At 39.2% G+C, this 4,686-nt stretch overlaps 1 pseudogene; it reads right to left on the reverse strand.

Annotated features, from left to right (window-relative positions):
- Positions 1–784: 784 nt before the first annotated feature.
- LOC125850556 (filament-like plant protein 6) overlaps positions 785–4,686 on the reverse strand; it is a 12,271-nt pseudogene continuing 8,369 nt past the window's right edge.

The raw sequence follows: 4,686 nt of genomic DNA on the forward strand, positions 1-4,686 counted from the left end.
GACTTGTGTTAATTCTTTTTCGAATTCTGCATTTTCATTAGTGGCTTGTACACGTGACAACCAGATTTTGAGGGTTTTAATAGAATGAATAAGTTTTCCGCCTTTGTCTTGTTCTTGCTTTATATTTCCACATTTTTTTCATTTTTGTTGGATTGAGGCTGACTTGTCTTGGTGTAATGGCAAGTGTCATCACGTTCATTTTTGGGGTGACAAACTCTCCTAATGAAACACCATATTGTTTTCTCACTTCGATAAATCAATCAGTAATGAAGACCTCATATAGAATCCCAGGCATAAAAAACTTACCTGCAATCATAAGAACTCTTACCGATGTAATTGACAACAACTTAGAAAGTACAGACTAGAAACTTAAAAGACAACTTTGTAAAATGAGGTTTGAAGAGATGGTTTCGATATAATGGGTTGGTCATCGTCATTTAAAAAGATAGACGATTGAACAACCTTTTCTTAGAAGAACCTATAAAGGGTTTCATTTGCCCTACATTTTGAAAAAGTAAGGAGTGGATGAAGTAAAAAGAAACAAAGAAAAAAAAGTACATAAGGAATGAGAAAGAAAAACTTGATAACGAAAATCGAAGGTTAGGAGAATCACTTTATTCCTATCTCATACCCTTATTTTATATATTGCCAATTGTCAAAATACTAATCTACCCTCGTGTACTGTACCATAAGCTAATTTAGGGTAAAGAATCCTACTGTTGGGCAAAGACCCACTAGAAAGAACCTAAAGAAGTACACTAACAAGCATCTCAACCTTAATTGATCACTCTAATTTTCCGATTTCATTCATTGTCATTTGCTGCCAATAAGTTTCACTCTTAAGAGAATCATTAAACCGTGGCTGCATGAATGGAGTAACACCAAAACCCTGGAAATTAAGTGATTGTATCCCCTTAATCACCCATGCCACATGCAACCATGGAAGTTGAGAATTTGTAGTCATATCCATTTGATAAACCTGAATGGATGAGAAGACAGTGAACAGTTAAAATTAGAACTGAATCATATTGATGAATACAGATATCCCCCGATAACAACAAAATGAAGATAGTCCAGGTGACCATGGCCACTTCAACCCAAGGGAGAAAGGAGATGGATACATTAGAAAGGTTGTAAGAGGTTCAATTTCCCACAGCAAAACTCTAGGCTGCCTCTCCCCTGCAGTTGATTCATCTCATCCAACCTGCATGTTAAAAGGATTTAAGTAGCCATAGTTTCAATGTACAATTTAATACTAAATGACCATCTGCAGTGAACTAACATTTACAAACTGACAATGAGAATTTGAAAAACAAACATGATCTAGATCACCGATGCCCGTAATTGTACTCATTTACCTGATACCAAAGATATTCATATGATTAAACTATTTGTATCAATTAGAGAGAAAAGGAGTATATAAACATAGAATCTTCAAGTCTGAAATAAAATTTTAAGAAACTACATAAAAAGTACAATGAGTACTAAAAGTTAATAATTCAAAATATATGACAATCATGGTCAAAGAAAAAACTGTGACTCTTTTCATCCAAAGAATGGGGTTGGAGCAAAATTCACTGATACACAAAATCTTTAAGTATTTGAGATATCAGTAGCTACTTCCACAATAAAGTAAAATCCATTTCGATAGGACGAAGAACAATGTGATAACTTACTCAGTACATGAGATGGATCAAGGACAAAATTCACCATACTCAAGCTGTTGCTTATTAACTCAACATAAGTGGCCGAAAAATCATCTAATTTTTCATTGACTCCACTTCCATCAGGAGTTGTTCCCTGGATAGCCTTTGCTTCTTTGCCCAGAAAGAGTACAAAGTCATATAGCATCTGCTAATGTTTTGCTAATACCATGGATAGACTCATTGCAGGACTTACTATTTTCTGAGATTGGAATTTCCTTCTCTAAGTTTGCCTCGCCATCATCAAGAGACGGCTGAGATTCAGTAGCAGTCTTCGAGGAAAGAGTTATCTCAACAATGCTCTTAGTTGATTGCGGTATCAAGGAGTTGCGCATTTCCTGCACAATCTCTCTGAGATCCTCTTGAATTCTTTGAATGTCAGCTTCCTTTGACAAAGACTCCAAAACAGTTGAAATTCTTGATTGGATCTTCATGGATATGGATGTGTCTGAAAGAGGTTGATAACTTTATGATAATACTTCCTCGTTGCGAGATGCTTGATCTCCTGATACACTTGTCTCATTATGTTCTTTCAGCTGAGAATCTGGGCTTTTGGTGACGTGCATGGAGGTGTCAACTTTTGTAGTTTCGGGTCTTGCATTATTTGGAATAGCTGGACTTGAAATTGCTCCATTTGTGTCACTGGACTGATAAGCTAATTTCTCCATCTCTAAAAATTCATCCATGAGATCCAGCTGGCTTGCACTCTCAGATTTCTGTGGACTGTCAGAGTTCTTTTCCTTCTTGACATGGGAGAGATCAGACTTTAATGTTATCGTCCAAGAGGTAGCACAACTAACATTATCGTCATTTCCATCTTCAGACATGGAAGCCAATCTTGGAAGATGATTTGCTTCATGGCTAAGGGAACCCTCAGAAGGCTGTCATCAAATGGTGGACTTTTGTGGGCTTTTATGTTCAAAATCTGCTTGCAGTTGTGCTTCCAAACTCTGAAGCTTGCTGGACGTCTTTGCACAAATACTCCTGGATGCTTGTAATTCACTGTTTCGGTGTGCCAAAGCTTCTTTCAACATCTTTGTTTCCTCTTCCATTGCCAAAATGCGTTCTGTTAGTTGCTCAATCTCTTTATGGAACTTCTGCACACTATCAAATGAAAAATCTGGCAAACTGGAAAATTGTGGACTATAGAAGGCCTTCCTTGGTATTTCTTTACACAGCTGTCCCCGTAATCTCTACCCAAACTCTCAACCTCAAGCTTCATTTGGGCCAAGGCTGCAGGCCCAGGATACTTCTTCCGGACAAGACCACGTAATCTCTGACACTCAGCTTCCAATTTTGCAATTTTCTTCACTCCCTCCAGGTGTTGTTTATTTGCAACTTCAGCAGATCGTACACTCATATTTTTCTCCTCATTACGAATTTCTAGTTCATTTGAGTTAATATGGAGTTCATATTTCAGAGAATTTATTTCCCTTTCACATGACTCAATATCGTTCTTCAACATCTCTATTTCTGCTTGAGCTTCGGATTTTTTTTCACTGAGCTGTATCACCATGCTAGAACGTTCCTGCAAAGAGTTTGAGAGTGCAGAATTTTCTGCTGCAGACCTGAGTAACTGTTGGTCCAAGTTAGCTATCTTTGCTTCAAACCCATGCTTCATTTTGTCAAACTGTTTGGCTTTATTCTGAATCGCATCATGCAACTTCTGTTCATGTTCTTCTTTCAAATTACGTATCTGCCGCATGCACTCACTCATTGCACCATCCTAATGTGATGCCCTGTCTTCAGCAGTAAGCTTTAAAAGAGTGATGGATTCCAGGTGATTTTTCAGTGTTACGGCTTCTGACTGAGCCTTCTCCCAACCTGTCCAGAGAGATGTCAATAAAATAACTCAATACTAAGTTACAGAACACGTAGTGCAATTAAAACACGAGTCAATAAGGAACATCACCTGAGACAGCTTAAACTTCAGCATGTTGTTTCACCAGGTTCTCCTAATTAGTCATTTCTAACTGCGTAGCAGAGAACTTTTCATTCAAATCCTTGACTTCATCCTCTAAGCCATTCACTTGTTCCTCGAGAGACTTAACTTGATCCTCCAGTCCAGTCAAATGTGAATTAGATTCAACAGAAATTTGCACATACTTCGGTTTCTTGATTAGCTGTTTACTCTGAAATACAACGGAAACCAAAATCACCAAGACAAGACAAATTGAATGAAGATTTCTCACAATGTATAGTTGTCAAAACAATTCGAGATTCATTTACCAAACTGAAAACTATGCCTTCTTCTTTCTAGCACCAATAAGATTGTATTGTAGTGACTAGAGAAGCAAGCAAAATTTCAAAACTAAACTAGAACTTATAATTTGTCAGGTTAATTTTAAGACCAGCATTCATCAAATCTCAACCTAAAGCTATAAGCCTCAAAATTTAGATAAATGTAGTAGTTCTTTGCTAGCATTGACCAAATTAAGCAGCAATTTATTTAGACAAGTCCTTGTAGATTAAAGGTCAACATGGAAGCCTTGTTGTAGATGCAAAACGTATTGACAGATTGTTTGAAGGAAAAGGTATGAAGAATTACGACAAGATAATCTAATAGTTGTGGTGGCCACAAAGAATGAGAAGAAAACGCAAATCCTATGTCAAGGAGCAAGCAGAAGATAAAAAACAAATTAACTTGTACATAACATAATCCTTTCCAATTATATGGATATCAACTCATACACCTAATCAACACGAAGCCACACCCACCCCTGGCCTCGAGGCGCCTTACCCCAAGGACACCCCTACCCCCATCCTCGAGGTGCCCTTATCCGAGGCCACCCCCGACCTCGAGACGCCTTGCCCCGAGGCCACCCCAGCCTTGAGGCGCCCTAACTCGAGGCCACCCCCACTCTCGCCGCCTTGAGGCGCCCTCCCCGAGGCCACACCCCCACCCCGGCCTCGAGGCGTCTTGCCACCCCGAGGCCACCCCTACCCCCGGCCTCGGGAAGGGATGCCCCGAGGCTGACCCCCC

Source organism: Solanum stenotomum, unplaced genomic scaffold (genome assembly GCF_019186545.1).
Source record: "Solanum stenotomum isolate F172 unplaced genomic scaffold, ASM1918654v1 scaffold17555, whole genome shotgun sequence".
Classification (NCBI taxonomy): Eukaryota; Viridiplantae; Streptophyta; class Magnoliopsida; order Solanales; family Solanaceae; genus Solanum; species Solanum stenotomum.